Below are 24850 nucleotides of genomic sequence, written 5' to 3' on the forward strand. Positions count from 1 at the left end.
ATTAGAAAAATTTTGAAACGTGAACGTGGAACGTAAAACGTGAACGTGGAACGTAAAACGTGAACGTGGAACGTAAAAACGTGAACGTGGAACGTAAAACGTGAACGTGGAACGTAAAAACGTGAACGTGGAACGTAAAACGTGAACGTGGAACGTAAAAACGTGAACACGAAACGTAAAACGTGAACGTGGAACGTAAAAACGTGAAACGTAAACACGTAACGTGAAACATGAACGTGAACGTGGAACGTGAACAGATTTACCGTTTTTCTGTTATTTTCATAATGTAAATAAAAAATTAAAGATAATATAAAAATAATTGTAACAAATATTTTATCAAGTAGATTTGTCAGACCACTGAGCAGCATTTATATTAGAAAATTTATTCAGATATTTTACCATTTTTAGGCTTCAAAGTTAGATTAATAGTTAAAAATCCATAGTCTTCTTTCCAAATTTTATCACATAATTCATTAAAGTGGTTAAAACTCATATCAGATCCCACATAATTGTTGTAAATTTTTCTCGAATAGTGATCATCTTGCTTAAAAACACACAACATATTCAAATTATTATTTCTAATAACTTGTTTATCAACCTTTGAAAAGCATTTGGAAAGATAGATACAAGATATGTTTTTGTGACGAGACATTACAAAATATTCCTTAATAACGTCCTGATTTTCCAAAATACAATCATCAAAAACGATTAACGAATTGGGTTTACATTCGCTAAACGGAACTATGTCCTCACAAGCATTATAAAAATGTGATATTTCTTTGCTTAAGTTCTTCTCAATATTTTCAAATCTTTCTTGTAATTTTTTATAGGCGTCTTGTTCTAAAGATTTACTAAAAACATACAAATTGGAATAAGGAATCAACCTATTGTAGATAAAATTCAATAATAAAGTTGTTTTTCCACATCCACTTGAACCAACAATTAACAATCTGATTGGTTGATCTTTCTTATTTTCTTCAAACGTTTGAAGTTTTATCTGATCTTTTTGCTTTAAAAATTTCTCCCATTTTAAATAACGAAAATGAAGCTGTTCAAGTTGACTTCAGAAAGCTCTAAATTAGTTTTAACCTTGGAACATCCTATTCATTTAGAGGAAGGAATATCAAATTATTTTCATCGGTTTAAGCGGTTTTTTATTCTGACAATTTTGTAATAAATATTAGTGAAAGTTCTCCTTATTGTATAGGATTTAGTGAGAAGAAACATAACAAAATATTATGGTTTTAAACAAAAGGATATTATACCTTCGATCAAATAAAAAATTCCCTTAAAAATTATCTGAAAACATTCAAACAATCAGATAAATCTTTAAACTTTGACCGAAAACAAGTTTGAAATGCAAAAAAATTATCTCTCTAATAAAATTCAAATAAAATCACCAGTAAAGAATAATGTTTTCAGCAATTATTGTAGATTTATTAGGGTTTGTTCAAGAAAACTATTGAGCCAAATCAGGTATATTTAGGAAATAAAAACGCCAAAAAATTTAGACCGTTTGATGTAATTGAAGTACATTGTAATCTCGTTGAACCTAGTAGTTTTGAAAATCATACCGAACATTTACACAAAGAATCTGAAATTTTTGTACACTTTTTTTTCCAAATGTTGCTTATGGATCAAAAATCAGTGAAAAACCGAATGAAATCAATTATATTCCAATTAGAAAAAATATTAAAAGAATTCAAAAAAATCGTTCTAACTATACAAGACTCTGAGGGAAATTTATTAAATAATGAGAGTAAAACAACAATATATTTAAGATTGTCGAAAGAATGATGAATCAAGGGGGGAACGAATCGTTCTTACCTTCAAACTTTCAAAAAAAAACACTGTTTTTATCAATGAATCTGGACTTTACACTCAAAATAAAAATTACTAGTTAAATTTCTTTTTCTATCTAAATGGTGACAGTTGTAGATCTAATAAATAATCAACTCAAATTCAATAATACAGAAATTTTTACGATTGTTGACGAAAATAACGAAATTTGGTTCAAAGCAAAAGATGTTGCAGAAATTTTAGAATATGAAAACACGAGGCAAGCTATCATAAATAATGTCGATAATGACGATAAAACAACGTTTGAATGTATAAATTACAGGAGAGTCTATCCCATAGACCCCGAGGAAAAATATTCAAAAACATACTATTTTCGTTAATGAATCTGGTTTATATTCTTTAATTTTGAGATCTAATAAGCCAGAATCGAAATTGTTTTAAAAAGTGGGTTACAAAAGAAGTTTTGCAAAGTATTCGTAAATTTGGTGAGTACAAACTTGTAAACAAGATTAAATATTTAGAGGACGAAGTTAAACACTTGCAAATTAAAGATGAAATAAAAAACGGAAATAATCGCAAAACAAAGTGTAAAAATTGACTTAATGAAACCAGACCTTGTTTGTAAAGATTTTGCTAAGAAAAAAACACCATGTTTTTGTATTAATTAAGAAGAATCACATGTGGGAATATCCTTATTACGTTATCAGAGCTCAAAAGAGAGAAATACCGAAAAGATTGAAAGAACTTGAAATTGAATTACCCAGAAAATGGGAAATTTTTATTAAGACATGGAGATCCAAATAGTATAAATCTCTACAACCAAATGAAAGAATCTTTGAATTATTTTTATACAACGGAAATCATTTTACTACAAATATGGCAGAATCTCGACTGATTTATAGAATATCTAAATTGCACGATGATGAAAATGTTTCTAAATTTTACTAAACATTTCGAATTATGATATTTTGTTTGTAAAATGTCTTTTAAGACTATAGAAATGTTGAATTTCTCTTCCGCATTACGCAAAGAACTGGTCTAAGCAAAGATTTGTTTAGCACAATCTTTACAATATGCTTGTTTGTTGTCTTTACTATAATGGAGATTATAAAATTCTGAAATATTCTTAACCTTTTTACACCGTGTGCACTCTTTCTCTTCTAAAAGTTAATTTTTCCATTTTATCGTATAATTCTTTATGATATTTATTATGACAGTCTTTACAATTATATTCAAATCCATATTTTCTTTGCCTTATTCTTATTAAAATTCTTCAAAATCTTTAAATTCTTGACACTTTGGTTACACTTCTTTTGGGCCTCCATTTATATAGAAAAAATTACAGCTTTGACTTTTCTCAATTCATATTCGTAAACACTTCCGGTTATTTCTCAATTTTCAAAGTTTCCAAGTTTATTTAATTCGGTCTAATATATCAGATTTCGCTTTCATTTTTTATAGCCATAAGGTACTGTATCGATCTTATTTTCTAGGACAATTCTCTTATCATCTTTAGCGTTCAGTGCTAACTTGTTTATGGTAAACGGTGTAACAACTCAATGTTTGTAAGCTTTTGATTACTGTCATCTCTCTAAATTCTTCTTTATCTTCGAACAAACATTTCTTCAAGTTTTCGATATTTTATTGTTTTATTTACAACGCTTCTCTTAATCCCCTTTGCATCTTACTGGATTTTTGTCTAGATATTTGTACGAGTACATTTTCGATCCTCAATCCACAAAATTTCCTTCTAAAACTTCGCTATTTAAACTCATCTTTGAATTTCCCTATTACCTTCTTATTTTTTAGTAGTGAAACATTCGTGATCTTTTGGATAATCACTTGTATCAAAGTCATCTATATTTTCTTTAATAATTTTAAAAGGATCTCGTTTCAATTCTAGGAAATAACTGTCTGTATCCATGTAACACAGATTCAAATCTGGATCGAACTTCTTTAATTTATCGTAATAAAACTCATACATTAACAATTTTGATAGGTCAAGAACTGAAAATCCTATGTAGATCGGTTTGTTAAATTTAACCTTTTGTTTGAACATGTGACTCGCTATACAGTTGTCGTCAAAGATATTAAAGCATTTGAAATTTGTTTTCTTAGCTTGTTTCATTGAAAATTCTTCATTTCCTAGTTTTATATCACATCTATTTCGCACATTTTCCATAGATTTTCCAAAAACTGAGTTGTTCATCAGCTTGTAAAAATCTTTCTCAAAGTCACTTGTAGCTTTGGTTCTCATGTTTGTGTTAAAATCAATGTACTTTTTCATAAAAGGCTTCTGATCGAATGCTATAACTCTATTCACATGTTTCAAAATCATACCTTGTTCCAGATAGAATTTCAAATTTCTTGAATGAACAACGTATTCAGTTTTATCCAGTAAAGTTGTGCAAAGTTTGTTTTTATAATGTTCGGGAGCAAGAGGTAAATCATTGTGATGTTCATGTAAATTTGTTGGATATCCTAGATCAACTTCGAGAATATAGCCATAATCTTCGTCGCCAGTGAGTTCTAAAAAATTGTTTCTTGCCACTCTTTCTTTTGTATATGTTTTAGGATTCATCCACTTGATATCACTAAACGGCAGTTTTTGCATAAGACCATAACCATAAAGGTTGTTTGCATCGACGTACAACAGATAGTTTTCAGGCTTTGATTCATCATACAAAATCTTTCAAATATTTGTTATTTGCTTTAACATATCGTTTAATACATTGAGAAATGCCTCCGCGAATACCTTTTTCAATCATCAAATACATGTTATAATCGTTAATTAGCTGAAGCTCAATTTTCGTTAATTTTAACATAGCGTCCCATGCGAGACTTGGAGCAGTCAGATAATGTGCTGGATCGAGTTTGTAACAATTGAAGCAAATGTTTCTGAAGTTTTCAAAAATATCAGCAAGCAATAAAACATCTTGGATATTGTACAAATCAGAGTAATTTCCAAGATTTTTCTCTTTTAATTTGTTCCAAACGCTCAAGTAGTGTTGATAATCTTTCTCAGATATGCTCTCATCTGTTAAAAGTGAATAGAAATCTTGAATTTTTAGCTCTTCTGTGTAATCAAGTTTTTCAATACTATCGATAAATTCATAGGGAAATATTCCTTTTCCAGATAGAATTTTAAAAATCTCGTTGTCGTCATTTGGCTGTCTTTTTTTAGAATTTCATTCAATATTCTTCCATCCTGTATAAAATGATTTGTATGTTTAAAATCTTCTGTCTTTAGATTTTTAGCTAACTTTTCTATAGATGAGGCCATAAATCTGAACGTATCTACGAAAGAAAACTTAATGTATTTTCTAGGTTTATTACCTTCGAATTCATATCCATATCCAGAATTTACAGAATAATTTATATATCGTTCATCGGTGTTTGCGATCAAATCAACATTTCCATATTGTTTAGCCATCTCTTTTATGTATAAATGAGTATCGTAATTTGACATATTATGACAGAAAACTGGAATATTTTGTGGAAAATTTCAAATTCAGATTACAACATGAATGAGCTGCGCCTCGAAATTTACCTGTTTAAATGACAATGATCTCTTACTTTATTATAACTCTTATCTTTTCCAACTATCAGGAGTAAAACCATACTGAATTGACTCAACATCATAAGCAGACCATTCGCAAATATGACAAACGTTTGCATTTTGGTATGAAATTTCTTCTTCTTCAGTCAATTTCATAGGTTTTTTGTTCTTAGAATTATATTTTGTAGCTATGTATTTTGATATTTTACTGAGTTCTTCAAACAATTTTGCAGGAACATTTGGGCAAATCTTCTTCATTTTTTGCTCTATAACATATAGGTTTGTACATGCGATTGGTTACATTTGACACCAAATATAGAGTAAAACCATAAGGAATATGCTTCTGAATCTTGGTTGTAGTCGATCTTTGTGGATTGTTCTTACATGTCGAAATTTTCTCTAATATGCTTTCAAAATCCATATAAAATAACGTACGGATGGCTAAACTTCTTTTGATAATTAGTAAAGTAAGTTGTTTGTCCTGGAAATGGCATTATTGGCTTACAAACTTCATGTTGCTTGCAAATTTCTAAATGATCTGTTAAATCTCCAGATTTGTAGAAATGGCTTAAACATCTTCTACAAAGAAATTTCCTTTCTTTATGTTTAGATAACTGTGAACTCACTAATCTATTTAGATCGGTTATCAAAACATAATGAGATTTATCTTCTTGTTTTACATACAATAAATCAACTTCTAACTCGGCGTCATACATTTCTGAAATTTGCAACGGAACAATGTTGAGTTTTTCGTCATAAGTATAGAACATTGATAGACATTTTAGGATACTTATACTTGGAATTGTAACTTCGTTTTTCAAATGATTGTATATCTTTTAAGGACATTGGATACTCGAAACCTGAAAATATCTCGTCATTTACAAATTTTTCATATTGTTTTGATCTTTCGGCAGTCTCTTTCAGGTTTTTCAATAGCACATCGGATAGAATAAATAAATCAATAATCATCTTTATTTTTGATATTTATACAAGCTTTTTTATCTTTGATTTTCTTTGGTAAATCGATATATGATCCAGCATTCATCATTTCGTGTTTGTTTAAGGCTCAAAACTAGTTGTATGCAGCGTTTAAATGTCCATCCTGAACCCCTATTTGGATGATTTGTCTGTTCTCGATGTGATAATTTATTAAATTGTTTAGAAATAAAGTCGTTTATGTCAAATATTTCGTCTGCTTTTATAGTAAAGTACATTGGGCAAGTTTGTGGTTCACCGTTTACTAAAGTTCGTTCATATTCACATTCCAAAGAGAGATATCCTTTCATATTTTTAACATTCTCTTGAAATTTTTCTATTAAACTTTTAATTTCTGGCCTCATAATTGATAGATATTTGTAAATTGACATGGAATTGTCGTTCAAGTTTGTTTAAAATGTATTGCTTGAAAAGACCTTGTATAGAGGATAAAACTTCAACATCTATGATATTTTCAGATTTGTATTTATCAATTTCTTCGATCATTTCAGACTTAGTTTTATCCTTTGTTTCTATGGACAATTTTTTCAGCGATTGATTGAATTTTTTTCACCATTAAATAGGTTGAGATTTTTCTTTTCAACTTTGAAATTTCTCTTTAATTCTCGTAATTTGTCTATATTGTACATCTTTTCATGATCGACAATTTGATTTTCTTTAGCCCAATTCCTCAAATAATTTAGTTCACTTTCGTAAAGTTGTTTGTTTTTTAAATGGATTTTTGAGCTATAATGTCGATCATAGTTATGTTTTAGGATTTCTTTCTTACAAAACGGACATGTTACTTTTTCACCCTTCATTTATATAAGAAAAATTTGAGTGTGTGAAGTTTCACTATTTAGTAAAATATCTTTTTATTAAGGAAAAGTTATCAACTTTTAAGCTTAAAGTTGGCAATAATTTGAGATAATTCAGTAGATTTTCAGGATTTTTCAAAAAACTCTAATACTAGTGTGTAGGGACCTTAAAAAACCTTGATTATCTGCTGAAATTGTCTCAAATTGTTGCCGACTTTGGGCTTAGGAGTTGATAATTTTTCCTTAATAAAAAGATATTTTACTAAATAGTGAAACTTGACACACTCAAATTTTTTCTTATGTAAATGGAGCTACTAAAGGAATTAAATGAAGTTGGTGAGCAAAGATTTAAAGTATATAAGAAGTTGAATGAATTAGAAGAAAATAAGAAATACAAAATTTTGAATCTGGAGAAAATGAAAGATAAATTCGGGTTTACAATAATTGCCGAGTTGGAAGATTATAAAGTACACTTACCGAACAGATTTTTGACTGTTTTGGATGAAAAAAAGATTAAAGAATTGAATAAAAATGATAAATTACACTTGATTGTTACTGGAAAGAAGACTATTAAAGATAAAGACTGTGTTACTATCAATTTTGTAGAGTAGAAGATTTTTCGTTTATTCGTAGCAGACATTTCAAATAGATTGATTTGACAGCTCAAGAAAGTAGAAGCAAACAGCTATAGATTCGGTAATTTTTCATTCGTGAGTTACAGATTCGTTTATTGTCCTTTAAACAGTATTTTTCCCTTGATTTTCTGTTGGCTCCGAAAGTGCGCTAGGAACCCCATATTCATATCTACTTATATATATATATATATATATATAAAATGACGAAGCGTGTGATAATGTTTACAAAACTACTAAAAGGATACATCCAACGCTAATTCGAATTCAAGGGTTTATTTGTCATAATGGGTGTAAAATACAATTAAACAGTCCCATTCTCATATCATATAAAAGATTCAACACATTTTACAGGTCAAAATCTACCCCTCGTCCTCACCTATTAATTATCATCATTAAACGTAGACGCCTAGTAATAAAATCATTTATTCCGAAAAGCCTTGCATTAATAAAATTAATATTGTAAAATTTTTATTCATTTACCAGTGCTAAATTTAAAACTTTTTCCAATGCTCCAAGATTCTTCATTTATTGAAATTTGGTGTATATTTTTGAAAACCTATAAGGATACTACAACATAACTATATTTCTATACACAATACCTATACGCTTTTTGTTTTACAACAAATAGAAAAAAAATATACATTTATGACACACAAAAGTACCGAAGCTTGTAGACAGTTTTGATTCGGTAAAAGTGGGTATATTAATACATCCTTAACCAAATGTATCCAACTGTTTCTAATGTAACGAAAACACAACTATACGCTATACGCTAACTAGTCATGCTACAATATGTGTAAGATATAACACTACATATTTATATACTTTATAAAATCCAAGAGGAAAATCTAAGATATTATTTTATGATTATTGTTTGCTTTTATATAGATATTAATTTGTGACGAGAAATTTTTACTTGTTAGCTTGTATGATATAGCTCAAGTACAAAGATGATTGTAAATTTCTTTATTATTACACATCTAAAAGTTCTCAATTTAAATAGAGTGAACTGCGAAATCTTTCTCATTTTTTCATAAGCGTTACTATACTATAAGCTGTATAACAATAATAATTCAAATTGGTAGTAATTCAAATCTGAAGATTTTTAAATGTTGCACTATATTATTTTAGTTTAAATTTTTGTAAAAACATTCCCTTAATTTTCACACGTCTTGTAGGACGAGGGAAGTGGACTTTTTATGTGTAACATTATAATAGTTATCATACTTAATATTGGCAAGCGTTCAAGATAATAAAAAATCAAATCTCAATTAAACAAATGCGTAGCATCAAATTTTTTAACTACTCTTCATCAATTTAGAGTTTATCTGCAGTAGACCATTCTGTTAACTGCTTATAATTAAACGTCATCACAGTCAGCATTGTCCAATTTATTAATTAAGCCGATTCAATACTAATTGTTGCTTTAAATTCCACTACAATTTTATAAAAAGTGACAATATTGATTTATTTTGTGAAATAACCGAGATAAAAATGTTGCCCAAAAGCGTATGAACTTTTTTCAAATTTAAATAACACATTATCGTAATAAAAACATCTCTGAAAAAGTGATTTAAAACTTCTTTTTATCTGTGTTAGTTATAGCTCAGTTTCCAAAAGTACCTTTGACCGTAGCACTTTTTTGTTACAATCATTGACCTTATGCTGTATCGACTCTCTTCCTTATTCTATTTGATAAAATTCTCGTATATACCAGTGGCTCATGAGGACATGTAGTGTAACATTGAAAAGCGTACTGGCCTCTTCTTAAACAAAGTAAATAATTCTTGACTGAAATAAATTAAAATAATGCTACACAATTATCTGTTGTGATCAAATATTTGAGGGGCATTTAACATTGTGGTTTAATTATTAAATTGGCAAAAGTTTGTTTTTTTATAATATACATTGCATTCTTAAACAACTAAAACGATGTAGAAATAAATTAATGACTCTTAACGCATGCAGGACTGTAATTATATAACACTTTTAGTTACTTTATTTCAGCTAATTTACTAGCTCTGAGCAGTGTTCTCACTTTATCAGACATAGGTTCTAGAACTAAATAAATTTGCATCAATAATATGATTATTTACACATAACCGCAAAGTAAGGTAAAGCAAAGCTGTGAGTATGAATTTATACTGTCGAGAAACTAACAAATTTATTAATTAGATGAAGAATAAATAACATTCAATATTGCGTCGAGGCTGTGGTAGTAGATTTATTTATTATTCATGACGTCACATTGCAGTGTGAGCTCTTTACTGGATTGGACATTAAATATTAGTCCAGATTTGCCAACACAATCAGTATAACTGGTTTGGTCTACTGCATGTTGAGGTTATGAGTACTTCAAACTGGTGAACATCCTTGGCTTTTAAGTAATGAAATATCAGCGAAATTAAATTAAGCGAAACCTTTAATTTAATAACGATATTTAAATGAAATATTTTTATTGCATGCAATTCTTGTATAAGTACCTGAAAGCAAGCAGTATGTTTCTACGCGTGTGTTTGTTAGTGTTTTTACGTCCTTAATAACTTACGTGTAAATTGGTAGGTTAAGTGGTACAAACCTAGGCAAAGTCAAAGTCAAAATCTCTTTATTTACAATTTAATTGAGAAGTGTAATAGCGTCAAAAGTTACAATGGTTATGGATAAAGTAAAGGTAAAATACATCATTCGTTTCGGTGTAGAAATTCTTCCAAGGTGTAGAAAGGTCTGGTCACCATCCATCTGTTCAGTGATGTCTTCAAATTCTTCCCCTTCTGAGCCTTGATGTCGACTGGCATTGAACAGCTTTCGTCCCATGTAAGATGGCTTCTTTCCATACAGTGACAGATGGTGCGCTGGCAGGATATAGTTACCAGCATGTCGAGTTTTATGGTGGTGTACATCTGCTCCTTGAGGGAGTTCATTCCTATCGGCGAAAAGGACCACTTCCTGTATGTATAGAGCCACAACCGTCATGATTCCAAGATCTTTGAAGCCCTCACGACAGCTGTCCCTGGGCCCCAGACCCTTGAGAGCTCTTATAACTTTTTTCTGAGCAACAAGAACTCTTTGTAAGTTGGTAACAGTTGTGCCTCCCCATACAGCAATTCCGTATCTGAGGTGGGATTCGAAAAGGGCATAAAAAGCTGTTTTTGCTGTGTTTATGACGCTGATGTGGTAAATTCTTTTGGTGACAAAGAGGCCGGTGTTCTTCTTGCACAAGTTATCAACGAGGTGAGTCCATGAGAGAGTTTCATCTATTGTCAGTCCAAGGAATGTTGTGTGTGATTCTATGTCAACCTCTGGCAAGCAGCAACTTCATCCTTTCTTCTACCGAATGCCATTTGCTTAGTCTTGGTCATGTTGACCACTAAGTCGTTTAAGTGACAGTACTGATAAGCTATGTTTAGTGCTGTGTAAGAGCTCATAGCTAGGTCATCTGTAGAATTTCCAGCAAGCAGAAGTGTTGTGTCGTCAGCATACATTAAAGTGGAGCAGTGGGTACTCAGGTAATGTGGCAAGTCATTAGTAAATAATATAAATAGAACAGGGGCCTAAGACTGATCCCTGAGGCACACCCATACCAACAGTTAGGGGCTGAGATCTGATGTTCTGTGTTAGTCCTTTGTCATTATGTCTTATTTCCACCACTTGGCTGCGTTCTTCCCAGATAAATCTTAACCATTTGTAGGCGAGGTCACTGATGCCTAGGTTTTTGATTTTTTGCAAAACAAGGTCGTGCCCCAGACAGTCAAATGCCTTACTGAAGTCAAGCATTACACCAGTCACGAGTTTACCCACTTCCAGTTGGTCACATATGAATTCTGCCAGTTCGGCAATTGCAGTTGTAGTGGATTTCCCTTTCACAAAACCATGCTGGCAGTCTGTCAACAGATTGTGCTGTTCAAGATAGCACATCAGTCTCTTGAGTACAACCTTTTCAATTACATTAGAAAAAGTTGAAATCAAGGAAATTGGTCTGTAGTTACTAGTGTCATTCGGCAGGGAGTTTTTGTGTTTGGGGTACACCTTTGATGCTTTTAGAGCTGATGGGAACAGTCTTTACGATAATGATCTGTTTATGACACTGACAAGGGGTGGTGTTAAAGCATCACTACAGTGCTTTAGTAACTTTGATGATACATCATCCAGTCCTGCTGAGGTTTTGGCCTTCATACTTGCAATGATGTTTTGTACCTCTGCTATTGTGGTAGTGTGCAGTTGACTGAGCCTACAATTAGGTGTGTGTAATGTAGGTTGTCTGCCTTTTTTGGTATTGGTTGTTGGTGGCCAATGTTTGTTTAGCAACAGTAGTGAAATACTCATTGAGATTCTCAACAATGTCCATGGGGGTCAGTCGTTTCTACTCCATTTATTTTCAGTTTCAGTTGTTCTTTTCCTGTTTCTTCTGCGCTATTCCTTTCATTGTTTATTATCTGCCATACTGCTTTAGATTTATTCTCAGCCCTGTTTATATGGTTGGCTGTTCCTTGACGTTTTAAGAGTTTTAGCCTGAGATTATAGTTTTTCTTTGCTATGGCCGTGTCTGTTTTATGTTGGTCACTTCCTGTGGTATGGTATCTCCTCAGACATTGAAGATATGTATCCTTTAGTTTAAGGGTTATGTCATCGTTAAAGTTAAGTTTTGTTTTTCTTTTAGGTCTTGTTTTCTTTTTTGGACAAGCTGCATCCATGGCTATTGTCAGGGTATTTAAAAAGACGTTGTATGCTTCTTCAGTACTTTGAGCGTTGTGCACATCAGCCCAGTCTTCCTCATACAAGAGCATCTTTAGAGAGTCAAGATTGTCTCTTTTCATCTGTCGTAGCATAAGACAGGATTTTTCTATCTTCTCAGCCCCTAGAGACATTTTACTAATTTGGCCTGTGTGGTCTGACAAGCCTGTATGTATTACACTAGCACTGATTTGTTATTTAGGTAGGTTTGAGCATACACAGTCTATAGAGGAGATGGAGCTGTAAGTGATTCGGGTAGGAGGTAGAGGTAGTCTTGTCATGTTGTGACTGGTAAGCATTTCTTCTAGTTTCCTAGAGTCGTTTATTTGGCACCAGTCTGTTCACATTAATGTCCCCAAGATGACTACGGGGTGGTTGTCAGCTTTTACCTCTTCAATGATGTTAGAAATAATATCTAGAGCTTCATCCAGTTTTTCACTTGGAGATCTGTATATGCCAAGGATGTAAAGATGTTCTTTGCCTGAAGTCACCTTGACCGCTGCCAACTTCACATGTCAGTTCCATGCAATGGTGAGACACATTTAGAGTCTCGGTTTTTGGTTGTAAAGAATCTTTTACGTATAGAGCCACTCCTCCTTTTCTGCTTTTAATCCTGCAAAAGTGTGTTTTTAAGAGAGTAGTGTTGAAATCTACTATTTTCTAAGAGTTCAGTTTTTAAACCATGTTCACTTAAGATGGTAATGTCAGGTTGAATGTCTTGAAGTAGATGGAATAATCTGTCTGTTTTGTTTCTTACTTCCTGTATATTTTTGGTGCAAGATTATCACTTCTTTCTTTAGTGCTTAGTTTTTAATTGAAGAGTGGCTATTTCCTTGGTTAGTGTTTTGTGTCAAGCCTTGTTTCATCTTGCATTTTTTTTGGGAATATTTGATCTAAAAAAGACCCATGAGAGATATCCACCTGCACTGGAACCTGCTGACCAGGCTCAGGTGAAGATGGTGATTGGGAGTAAGTAGGGGTCAGAGTATTTTCAATGGGTGTCATAGACTTAATATAGTAGTCTATATGTTTTGTGTAGAACTCCTCTAGACTCTCATCTGTGGCCCGGGGTTTTGCATTCATTGGGGGCTTTCGTAGCGGTTCTCGAGCCGAGTTTGATTCTTTTGAGGTTGGGAGAGATGAAAGTTGATGGGAGTCTAATACGGAGTTTGTCTGGTTTGTATTTCCATCTATTATGTATTGTTTATTGTGTAGTCATTTTTAGGTTCCTGAAATCCTGTCTGAGCATTTTTGCTCTTTGCTATCTGAAGGGATACACTGCGATGATTGTTTCCTCTTTTGTTGTACATTCTTCTTGCCTTCGTTTAAGCGTGGAATTTTGAGAAAAAGTATGCCCTGGAGTAGTGGGGAGGCCCTGCTCTCTATGTAAGCATTCACCTTAGCTTGGTCATGTTTCTGAAATTGGTCTTGTAGTACCTTCATGGAGTGCTCCATGGAGTCTTGACGAGACTTGAACTGATTTAATTCCAGTACAAGGGGTAGTTGCTGGTTGTTATGTTCATCTATTTTCATAAGGCCCTAGGGTCGGTTTGTGTTTGCAAGTCTGCCATTTTCTGAGGTGTTATTTATTAGGTGAGACTTCAAAGTTTTGTTTTATTTAAGTTTGCTGATATTATCTTTTAGCTGCTTAATTTCTTTTTCAAGGGAACATACTATTTTCTCTTTTTCCCTATCCTGTTCTTCAAAGCTCTGCATGAGTTCTGACCGTAGTTGTCTCTCTTTGGTGAGTTGGTGTTATACTTCATTTAAAGTTTCAGTTAAAGCGCAGTTCCGATTTATTAGTGACACTGTTTCTGTTTCAAGCTCTTCAATTTTTATTTGGTATTGCATTTCATAAAAAACTAATGTTATCTGTAGTTTGCTGTAACAGTTGAGCATTTTTAATTGATGCCTCGAACAGTTCCTGCTTAAGTTTCCTGTTCTCAGCTAACAGGGTATTTCCAACTACAGCAGCTAAAGTTAGAGAAGTTTCTAGGTCATCATGATCTTGAAAAGTCTGTACTTTCAAGTGGATGTCTTCTTTACTGTTTTTTGACTGATGTGTAATGGTTTGTCCATTGTCAGTACATTTTGAGGGGTTGTGTGATAGTTTGAAGATATATTTGTGTGGTTCTTGCAGTTGATGCACTGCCAGGATTCAATATCTGTCTGGGATAGCTTGTTGAATTTTTTGTCTGGCCATTCAAGACATTTAGAATGAAACCATTGATTGCAGGTGCCAGTGCATAGGATTCCTTTATGTTTTACTCCTATTGCACAGACACCGCAGGGGTGTTTAGACATTTTATTTAGTTTTTGTGAGATTAGATTGCAGTTTAGTTCTTGTGTTACAGTTAGTTTTCTTATAATTATATTAAATTCTTGAATAGATTAATTTTCTTCAAGTTTTATAGTGACAATATTTGTTGTTGAAAAAATAACACCTATGTTGGTGTTAACAAAGAACATCTGTTTCTACTAAATTTTCAAGTTAAATAGAGCTTAACACGAAAACTATTTGATAATTAATTGCTCATGTAATTCAACAAGGAAATCAGATAATCTCAGCTGTGTACTTGTAAGTTGTTTTATTGAAAAATATTGGTAAAATCTTAGAAAAAATTGATAAAAATTTGTTGGAAATCAATGTAAAAAAGTATTAGAAAAAGTACTGGAAATTCTCATAGAACCTAAAATCTGCTACAGTCAATGAACAAAAATGTATCAAAAGAAATTACAACTAATGTAAAATCTGCTATCGTTCACGAAGACAATTTTTATATTACAAAACTGTCTAAAGAATAATGAAAAATCTCCTACACTCAATGAAGAAATTTATAAAAGTCACAAACAATTTCTCAAAAACTAATGATAATTTTGCTTAAGGGGAGTCTAAATTCCATTTAACGACAATGTTAACTTTATGTTACACATCTCTGGAAGTAAGTAACGTAGAAACCTACATTTTTGTTTGTTTGAAAGAACAGCTCTTTAGTTAGTTCCGCGTAAATTATTGTTATTATCTGTAAAAAAATTTAAAAAATTGTGATTTTTTAAAAAAAATATGATTTTTGTAAATTATTTTTTATATTTTTTCATTTGCTAAATTTTTATTTATAATTGGAATATTTTGAAACTTTAGGAGGAACTAGTGTTTATAGTAATGCAGCTACAGTAAAAATTTGGCTTATCCTACCTATAACCGTTTTTGAGATATATCACATCAAATGTACAAAAATGCTGTTTTGCGGAAAACTACAAAAAATGTAAAAAATTAACACCAAAATATAAGTTATATTTACCTTTAGTGTAATCCTGCACCATAAAGATGGGTTGTCTGGGTCTTCTGACTCCTGGTAAATGTCTTCCAGTCTTCTTTTCCCTAATGTCCTGCTTTGTCGGATTTTTTTTTCAAGATCAGTCATGGCCTTTTCTGCTTTTCGGAGTCGGTCCAAGTCCATCTTCTTCATAGCGGCAAGCATGTTAGATCCTACTTCCAGACCCAACCCCTCTAATATTTTACACTTGCTAGAAAACCCTTCATTAAATGATAGCACAGCATCATGTGCGCCAAATTTCAAGGTGTGCAATCGTACAAAAGTCCTTTTAGGAATACGAGACCATATGAGGTTGTTTAGTGACTCATTTGGGTTCTGGGACTTCCCTTTGAGGCACTTTGCTAATAACACTGGATCAGACAGGCTCTTGAAAATTGGTTTTAATTTCAACATAATGGCTTCAGGGAGATGGAAATGTTTGCCATGGTCATAGGATTTATTTTCGAGTTCTGCTTTTTTATATTTACACCACGTCAATTCATCATTCGGACACAATTGATGTGTTGGCGTTTCATTTGTAGATTGGACATGAAAATATGTTGCCCAAACAGCTTTCTTCATCTCAACTACACTATGGGTGTTTCCTCCTAATTGATAATCCATAAAACGTCTGAAGCTTTTGAACCGCAGCAGTCGTTAGTCGGTTTTTCCCAGATAAAGGTTTTCCCATCTGACAATTTTTCTTTTTTACATTTATCTTTTAGAGTGCGTAGGCGAGTCCCCATACGCTTCTGTACATGACCTATGCACTCTAGTTTTCTAATTACTACATCAGGTCCATAAGGTAGGGATTCTGAAAACTGATTTATAGGCATTGGAATCCCCATCGCCCAAATAATCGATGTATCGTACATCATACTTGGACACTGATCTATGAAACAGTTTTATTGCTCCGTCCACTTCCATACCTCCACTTGTCCCTAAATAATTAGCAATGCAATTTCAGTTGGTGTTCTTTTTTTTTCTTTTAGAGGACATAAACAAAACTTACTCATTGTATGAATGTCTAAGACTTTTCCTGTGTCAACTGAAGTAAGCGATACAATTCCATTCAGCGAAACATGTCCCCTCTTCTGCCATGAACCATCTACGGCAACACAAAGATCTCTCTTTTCAGGCCTATCATTTTCCTTTACTGCTTCCTCAACAGCAAGCTTCATTGATTGTTCACAAACAGTTTGGGTTGAATCAGCTAAAACTTTCTCATGTCGCAAATACATAGTCGGAGGAGGAGGTAAGTTCATTATTCCACATATATTTTTGGCAGCACTGTACCCTTTGCCTATTGATCTCAGTCCATATACTAACCTAAGGTTTAGATCATATAGGACTACATTATCATTAGCACTAACAGATTTGGAATTTAGCAATGATTTATCTTTTACCACAACTTGTACAAATGAGGTTGAACTCGGAAACTAAACCTACTACTGACTTGCAACTTAGTTTCAATTTAGAATGACAACTTTTACAGACAGCAATTTCCTCAATAAATTCTCCAAAACTATCAATATCTATAAGATTATATTTTAAATTGCTCATTTTGTTGTCATAATATGACAAATTACCTTCTAACTTAGCCTTAGAACCAGAATCTACTTTAGGCCTAAGCCTACCATCAGGATTAGATGGACTTGCAGTTGAGACTTTTACTTGTCTATTCTTTTTAGCTGTGTTATAAGCTTTATATCTTGTACCAATCTTCTTTTTGTTACCCATGATAGCAAATTCAAACACTTTATCACTTCACTCACTAAAATACACACAATTTATTACAGAACAATAATGTTGTTTGTGCTATTCATAAATAAAACATAAACAAACAAATAAGCAGCTGGTTTCAGTTTCATACATCTATTCATCTGCTTCAACTAACAGGTTAGCCAACACTAGAAAACAAAATTATACAGCTCCTATAAGTATTAGTATCACTATAAAAAGTTCAGATTGATGCAGGAGTTGCACGACCAAGGAGCTTTTTTACTAAAAACTGAGTTGCAGGCCTTATTTTATTGATTTTTTTTCATGGCTTTATGATTTATGTATTACAAAGTGTTATATATCATTGGAAAGAGGAAATTTCAAACTGTAATATTCAATAAAAAACCCAAAATTGAAAAAAAAATAAATTATTTCAATTTAGACTCCCCTTAAGACAATGAAGAAAAATTTTACAAAATAAATAACGAAAAGCTCTCAAAATTAATGACAAATATGCTTCAAAAAATCTATTACAAATGCTATCTAATATGCTTCCAAATCTATCACAAATGTCGTCAAATCTGCTTCCAAAAATCTGTTGCCGAGTTTTCAAATCTTCTTCGAACCCAAAAATCTATTTCTGGTTTTCCATTCTTGGAACAAATGTAAAAATCTATTTCCGGGTTGCCAAATCTTTTTCGAACAAATGTAAAATCTATTACAGGGTTGTCAAATCGCTTTAAACCAATGTAAAAATCTTCTTGGAATTAATGATAAATCTTATAAATTATAAAATCTACTTCGATAAAAGAAAGATCTGCTACAATTTTGTCAAATTTGTTTAAATTTAAAATTTTTCTTAAATAAAAAAAAACGTTTACAGTATAATTGAAGTAGAATAAAAAATATTTCTAATAGAAATTGTATACATATAGATTTCGAAAATACTAAAATAAGCAATATTTAAAAACTAAACAACTTTTGAACTGTATTTTTTAAAGCATTACGGATAATAATTCATTTTGTTACTAACGTAATTATAGCAAAAATTATTTTTGAATCCTTTCACAGCTTAAATTTATAACTTATCATTTATTATTGAATTCCAATTTTTTTTATTATACGTATCGTATTTTTATTTTACTTTTCACAAATGAAATATTGTTGAAGTAACTGAAGTTAAAAATTTTAAACAATGTTATTTTCGCTGTCATTTTTATGCTCTTCCAGTCTTCGGAGGTAGATTGTCCCTGGACAAAAATGTCTCTTTTCAAAGGCTGCAAAAACTCTGCTTTTAGGTTTGTATATAGTCTTAGAAAATTTGACCAAGTCAGTCAATCTAGAAAGAAAGCTGAAATACTTCGAATAAAGCACATCTTTAAGCTATAAGTGACTTGCTTAGTCCACAAGGTTTTGCTGCCTGGTACACCTCCTTATTTTAAGAACATGCTGCAAACACGTTCGGAGATTATAGAACATTGCACATGACAGAACAACATGCTAGAGGTACTCAAAGATTGGATGTGTTTTCATTACTTTTCTCCCCATATTTACAAACGCAATCCTACAGCAATTCAAAGCACTTGGCTATCCCTCTTTTAAACATAACTTAGGCTACGTTTGGACGTGATAATTTTAAAGTGTAAGATTTGTAGGAATATATTTTGTTTAGTATTAGTCTTAGTATTTGGAATATATACAGTGTGCACAATTTGTATGACATTATTATCATTTATTTTATCTGAAAATTAGAACAATTCAGTAGAAAAATATCGCTCTATTCACAGCATTAAAATATATGGTCCGTTCAGTAAAATATAACATAACAGGATGATTACGAAGTGATAACTTACCTCAACACTAAGCTACCAGACACGTTAGCTGCGCAAGTCACACACTTGAAGCTGCTCTAGTCTTGTTATCGTTCCTCTTTTATTTCCACTTTTTTCTATCCGTTCTTTGCATGTGGGTAAAAGATAGTTTCAGTAAGGCAAATCCTTAAGTCTGCTGCGGTCTTGTTACCGTCGCTCTTTTATTTCCATTGATTCCTCTCAGTTGGTTGTATGTGGGTAAAAGTTAGTTGTGGGAAGACAAACACTTGAAACTGCTGCAGAATCTTTTTACCGTTTCTCTTTCATTTCTATATAGATTCTTATTTAATAACGTAAAAATAAAACGTCAAGGTTGCCATATGGACAAACGGACTGCCCTTTTACATTTAACTCTAAAATAATAAGGTCCTTTCTTAAATCAAGAATGTCAAATCTAGAACCTATGTATTAAGAAATTATTGCACAGATGGACTAGACTTTACGGTTTTTCCTCTTCCTTAGAGCAAGAGAACCTATATACCAAGTTTCAAATTCTAGGATCTTTCTATCAAGAGCTATGGAAGGTTTTTAAATAAAACTAAAGACAAATAACATGAACTTATTTTATAGTTTCAGAGATATGGGTGTGTATTAAGCTTTTCTAATAATATTAAAAACCAGAGATATATTTATTTCATTATATTTTAAGAATATAAGAAATTCCTTAATTAATCACTACAATTTAACTGACACATTGAGAGTCCTTATTTTTCAGTGTAAAATATGACAAAATTTTCATACAATTGGTTCTTGCGCACTTTTACTGTCCTTTTTACGTAGGCAGTGAGTATCGATTCAAGAAAAATTCAAATGAAACTAACGAGAACACTCAAAAGATCTACCAATGTCATGATCACACAATTCCAAAAATTGAAGTAAATCATAAAATGTTCTGAGAGTAAAAACGTTCATACTCTTAGAGCATTCGTTAGAACGTTTTTACAAATGATTTCCGTCCCATCCAACAACTGAGAGAAGTTATGATTGATGTAATAAATCTTTTCTACTAATTAATATCAATGCTCAATTTCTTCTCTGCAGTTTTTATTCTTTGAAATAATTTTACTTTATTACCACCTAATATTTGCCACTTGAAAATGTTACATGTCAATAGTTTTCAATTACACAATGTCATGTTTTAAGACTCTAGAACCTGGAAAACATATCGGTTTTTTTTATTTTCCAAAGATACTTAGATTTTATTGTCTTCCAAAGTGAATTTCTTGAATAAATACATTTTAATATTCAATCTATTTATAGCATGAAGTCAAGAAATCTGGATGGTACAGGATTACAAATTTTTTAAGTATATTGTTCTCCATAAATGTTTTATATCGTACGCTCGAAATTATAACGCTACACTATAAGTAATTTTTGTTTTAAATTATAAAAAAAATATTTTCCATCAATTATAACGGTTTACCAAGTCTATGTACGATTTTGTATCAGACTAAACTATACTTTCCAAATTGAAAAAAAATAAAAGTGTCTACTGACGTGACATTACACATTGACTTTGGTACAGGAGAAAGATGCTACTAACAAAGTTTAATGGATTGCTTTGGTAAATAACACCTAAATAAACTTTTATAATCTAATTGGAGAGTTTGAAGTGAATTTTAACCTCAATATTTAAACACCAGGAACTGAATAGTGACACTGCGGCACAATTACAATCAGAGCAGTTTGGACTTATCACTGTTCAGTGACTGTACAGAAACCGAGCTAACAGGATTTTACACCTCGATAATTATTGGACTTGACTAATTACAAGTCCACTTCAAGAGAACCATATACATTAAATTACAAAATGACTTTTGTATGAAGTATTTCAAACCTCTTTATCCTTTAAATAAAAGTATTATTGGCTAAGCGTTAGCGAAGCCTTTCATTCGAGGTCCTGGACAAATTTCATTTCTGTCCGTTCGGCTGTCCTATCTGTCTGCTGGTGAAAACATTTTAGTTTAGACACTGATGTGATGGAGTACCTTCCTACCTCTCTGGAAGTTTTATTATTTGTTAAAAAATATCTCGAGATCGTTTTTTTTACATTTTTACATAAACAATAATGAGTTGTGTACATCTACAACCATTAGATAATGGTTGAGCGTCATCGAAGCCTATTAATCAGTTGGCTCACATAATTTATCTTTTTTCTGCAAGACGGATTTCAAAATTACTTTTCTTTATGATTGTCTGTCTGCCTATCTGACATCTCAAGAATGGAATAAGCTATACGCGTATACCTGACATTTTACATACAACTTCAGCGTAGCCTGTTACGTGACGCTTGTTGTGGCGTAACACTACTTGTCAATATAAAGATATATCGTTTCAATAATGATAAATGTATATAGACGTACAACTGCATAATAACGAATTGATCAAAGTTAAATTTTGAGACATTAGATGTATTTAAAAAAATGTCAAGCTGGATTCAAACTGGTATATTTGTTCGATATATTGGCTACGAGAAAGCCAAAATTCTTTTAAAAGCTTGACATATTTACTTTTAATTCGCTAAGATTTAATGTACTTATTTCTTTTAATCTTATTTATAATATTTACTTAACACTGCTAAAATACTTATGCAGTCACCATTTTTAAAAGGTAACGTTAAATCTAAAATGTTGAAAATTTGAAACAGAATTTTAACAAACTTAGCAATTTTTGTTTCCCATATTTAATTAATAAAGATTTCAACACCCTCTATCTTGAACTCCTCATATTACTGCAAAAATTATACCCAAACAAGACATTAACTTTCAATCGACCTTAACCCAATCAAATCGTTTATAAAATATTTAACTTTAAATACTCTCGTACTAGGTGTAGGGGGCATATCGATGAAATAATTTAGATTCAGTTTTGGCAAGTTCACTTAGCAGATATTTGTCCAGTCATACGTTCAAGATTTTATTAATAAGTATCCACTTGCATTTTCGGTACTTTTAATCGTTATTAATATAAAATTACAACTATATTTCGTCCTCCGTTGCTTAAATATTCAGAAAGTATAAAATTTACAAGAAAAATTTGAGTTCGGATGGTTATTACACATAAAACGAGACTCCTCCCATAATCATTCAACCAAAAATAAGGGTGTACAAATAGTTATAATAAACATTGCTCTTTAGTGATAAAAGTCAAGTCGCTTCCCTAACGGTGAACTCCTAATATTTAATCAACGATGTCCTTTTAAACACCTTTATTAAATCAGTATATTAAACCAGATAAATGAGTTTTTCACAAAAGGAATTCTAACAATGCGACCATCTTAAGAGTTATTCAAAGCTCAGCGGACGTAAAGCATACGTATAAAACCTACAGCGCCCAAGAGGGAGATTATCACATACATACAGGAAGTGTATCTCTAAATATTACAAAAGCGCAAAGCGTCTCTACCGAGTATTGTAGAACAATATGGCCTACTGCCACGTTTACATCATTTTGTCTTTCAGGTTTACATAATCCCACATAATCAAAAAATTGTTGTATGCCTTTCGTATCTCAAAAACGATACGAGCAAAACGATGAACATTTTTTCAATGAAGCTTCGTTTGTGTGCATGTACCACTGAATTCGATGATAGTATATGTAACTCCATGCGATTTTGCTGAGCGTTAGCAAACCTTTTTCACATTAGTCTGAAGGGGAACCATGATGGAAAAGAGAATAATGGGTATGATCATATGTGATATTAATATGTGACATGTTAACACATTTAACCAAACTACGCAAACACATACAAAAACTTTTTTGTATTTATCTGGGCTTCATTAAAGCATATCACTTTTTGTATTTTTAGGTCAAGAAACTAATACAAATCTAATTGTGAAGAATTATCTAAAGTCCTAAAAGGATCTTTCGTTTGTTTGGACAGGGTATTCAGGATGGGTACGGTTAAGGGCAGGGACCGACTCTTGTCTAGATCCATTAACAAGGATTATTGGCACTAATCTCAGTCCTGCCACCTTGGAAGAAGGGGGGCCAGCTCTGTACCAGCCTCTCCAGTCAAAGCAGGCAGGGGTGTAGATCTTATATCTATTCTATCAATTGACTTTAACACGTACCGCAATATCTCATCATTGGCGGTAAGTCATGGGCCTTTCCTAGATATCCATAGGGATGCCCAGATTTAAGTGATACATCCGTTTTTGCATTGCCCAGTGAAGGTTCAAATGGAAGGTATAACCAAGTGAACCTTCCTGGGTAAAGCATATCATTTAGTATGCTGAAGTAGCTGAAGCATAGTAGTAGAAATCAAAAGTGAAAATTGAAATTATTTATGTATATTTTTAAATATATTTGAGGCGTACCTTAACTCGTGTGACCGACGTTGTGGCTTTTTTGCTCATTTGAGTACTTCAGTACAAAAAAATCGATAACTTCATAGGAATTATTCCGTAATCTAAAATAACCTGAAAAAGTGTATCAGTAAATCCTAATCAATACGTTTTAAGAGTACAAATCTTATATAAAAAAATATTCAATTGCCTAGAGAATTTTAACTGGAAAATATTTTTCAAATCACATCCAGATTGTTTCAATCTTTTGTTACTAATGTACTTTTAATGAATTAAAGTTATTGGGTTGTATTAATTTTCGTATGAAAACGAGCAACCTCTTGCTTGTGGCAGGAACTACTGAATTATTCAGAACCACAAATCTTCTGCTCAGATAACCGATGTGTTATCCGGAACTTGAGCCGTAACATTAGTCTTCGTTATGGCTGACATATGAACATATATACCGTTCACCGTCTTTATACTTGAAACCAAGTATGTATTACGTTCATGCGTTTTCTATCTTTTAGAATAAATTATATAACCGGTATTGTATATTCACGTATGATTATATGAAACGCTGGAAATTCCTATTTAATTTCAAGATCAACGTAATTATAGTTACATTTCTGGAATGATTATATTCCCTCAGTTTTTTCCCCCTTTATGGATTATGCACTTACATATAGTATATATAAGCATGTATAAAGTTGTATGGCCTATTAAATATCTAGTTTTTCAGGACTAAAGCAGTCTCTAGACGTCGTGTCTCATTCAAGTTTTGTATGTATACACAGTTTTGTACCTTAGAAAATTTAAAAAGCATAAGAAAATACTATCTAGTATTCCCTCAGCTATTTAATATTGTCACTGATATTGATAATTTTACATATTCTGTACAACTACTGTCATTTATGCAGAATTTTTTAACACAAATGTATCGTAATTGATCGCTGATTAATTGTTACCAACTTATGTAAGAGAATAATAGGATTTCTGACATTTCCCATTGTTATATATTATAAAATGTATTAGAGCACGTTTCGAGGATACAAATTTATCCTCTTCGTCAGGAGAGGAGATAATTATTACATGAAAGTTAGAACGTTTTGATTGTCCCCTTGGATATACTTCAA

The sequence above is a fragment of the Homalodisca vitripennis genome, chromosome 8, assembly GCF_021130785.1.
Source record: "Homalodisca vitripennis isolate AUS2020 chromosome 8, UT_GWSS_2.1, whole genome shotgun sequence".
NCBI lineage: Eukaryota > Metazoa > Arthropoda > Insecta > Hemiptera > Cicadellidae > Homalodisca > Homalodisca vitripennis.